Genomic DNA, 2,581 nt, shown 5'->3' on the forward strand with positions numbered 1-2,581 from the left:
TTCCTACTAAAATCTCGCAGTGCGCAGAGACACCAACCTCCCTTGCCTACTGAAACCCTACAGCTAGAAGAGACCCCAGCGAGTGCTCCTCTCCAAAAATGTGCAGCACGACCGCATGCAAACTCCATCAAATGCATGATCATCTTGAGGGTACGTATGGTAAGTAATGTTGAAAATGCAACAAGATGATGGATCTTAGTGAAAAGGAGTCGCCTTCACTAAGTGGGCCCGCAGGCTATTTTTGGCACAAAGTCTATTTTTAGACTATGTCTATTTTTAGACATATGGATCATGGTCTATGAGTTGCAGTATGTTGTTTATGGATGATTGGTCATTTTGGGAAAAATAGATGGAATTCTATTTTTGGTTCACAGCGGAGTGATCAGAGTCTATTTTTAGACTGCTAGTCAAAAATAGAAAAGTCAAATATTATTGTCTCATAATAATATTTAGACTATAAACTTTATCTTATCCTCTTGAAGCACTTCAGTTTGAGCTACAGATGTGGCACATGCAGCTGTCAGAAGGAAATACGCTTTTCTTGTGAGTCAGTTGAGCTATTGCATGCATGACATCAGTTAGAACTCATGTGGTTGAGTTCTGTGGAGTTGGATGTAGAGTTGATGGAGTTGTGTTCAGTTTGACTTTGTTAAACTAGTTGTAATTAGTCTAATTGCAAATAGACTAGTGATGAGTGATGTGAATTAATTGATTAAATTAATTCACTAATTATTAACTCATAATGCAACTGAAGAATACATCAATTAACTCAGTGCATGTACATTTCAGTGGAGACAGGTGTTAGAGGTTGAGATTGCTATCAATTGTGACTATAGTTGTGCATGAGATTTTGCACAATCAAAGGATTGAGTATGCCCATGATAATTGCACAACATATGCCCAGTAGAATAGCCTGTGCTCATGTGATTCCCAGTGTGAGTGATTTTCACAAGGTAAATAGGAGTTTGGATTAGCCATTCATTATTCATTCTCTTGCAGGGTTGTGCAGTGGAGGCAGGCAAACAATGGAGGAGATTTGAGGCATCAGATCTGAGCTAGTTTGTGTGTAACAGGTGGAGATAGTGTTGGATACTTGTGAGGAGTATTGTACTATGTAATGTTACATGTTCTCAATCATTAATATATAGATAGTGTGGGGTTTTCAGCTGTAAGCTTTCCCCGGGTTACATACTGTGTTAATGTGTGCTTGCTGTTTATGTTTCATTGTTTTTTATGCTGCTAAATTGATGATCAATGTAGAGGACATTATGTATTATGCATGTATTCCGTAATAGTGTATAATCGAGATAATCTCTGTGAATAAGTGTTTATTATTAAAAAGTTCTACATGGTATCAGAGCTAGTTTATTTGTAGAAAAAGTTCTACAAGTATCAGAGTTGATCATCAGATCTATTATTCAGAAAGTGTTTACATTTTATTTCTTCAGGCAGAGTCTGTAATCGGGCCAGGTAGCTTCTGGATTCATCCTTCCTTTGGAAGGTGAGATATCCGGTAAAATCCCATACAGTCGATCTCTGTATGAGAAATACTTTGTTCTCATGAATTCTAGATCAAAGGCGATTGAGTTTGGAGCTAGTGGAATTCGAATTTGCAGTAGTGTTTTCTTGGTGTCAACGTTGTAATGTCTTTCAATGGATTGCGATTGGAGTATGCTCTTGAGGGCAGCTCGAACTATATTGCATGGAAGGACAGGATGGATGTGGTATTAGATGACAATGGGCTGAAGGAGTTCATAGAAGTTGAGGTCCCAAAGCCTACTGATGTTGCTGAAGCTGTGGTTTGGCAAAAGAAGACAACAAAGTGTCGAAGGATTCTGTTGGAGGGCGTGAAGGATCACATTGTGTCTAGCTTGCATGGAAAGGCTTCTCCATACTTGATGTGGAAAGCGTTGATAGATCTATTCCAAAGCAAGAGCGACCAGAGGAAGTTGGAGCTCAAGGATAAACTTAGAAACATTAAGTGTGAGAATGGAGACAGTATGCCCCAATATCTCACGAAGTTCACGTAGTGCAGGGATGAGCTGGGAAGTGTGGGGGTGACTGTCGATGATGAAGACTTTGTGAGCTTGGATCTCCTTGGTCTTCCGAAGAGTTGGCATTCCTATCAGGACTCTGTCAATGGTCGGGAGAAATTGCCAGGATGGGAGAGACTTTGGTCAGATCTTGTGCAGGAGGAGATCAGACGGAGCACCAGAGATAGTTCTTCATGCATGCATGATGAGGAGAACTGTGCCTTAGCGAGTAAGGTGAAGAAGGGGAAGGAGAAGGGTTCTCTTTCCAAATCCAGTTCTTCCAATGATGGGAAGAAGGTTGACAAGTCGAAGGTGAGATGCTTTCGTTGTCATGAGTTGGGCCATTATGCTACTAATTACCCAAAGAAGAAATCCAAGAAGGGATCCAGGGAAGGATTTGAAGGTGAGGCACTTGCTTCACAGTTTGAGTTGGATTTCACACTCTTCGGGGATCCAGGGAAGGATTTGAAGGTGAGGCACTTGCTTCACAGTTTGAGTTGGATTTCACACTCTTCGCATGCATGGTTTCATCCATGGTGGGAAGTGGT

Source organism: Pinus tabuliformis, chromosome X (assembly GCF_031772625.1).
Source record: "Pinus tabuliformis cultivar Carrire ecotype Pingquan chromosome X, CPIR1, whole genome shotgun sequence".
In the NCBI taxonomy this organism is placed as follows: domain Eukaryota; kingdom Viridiplantae; phylum Streptophyta; class Pinopsida; order Pinales; family Pinaceae; genus Pinus; species Pinus tabuliformis.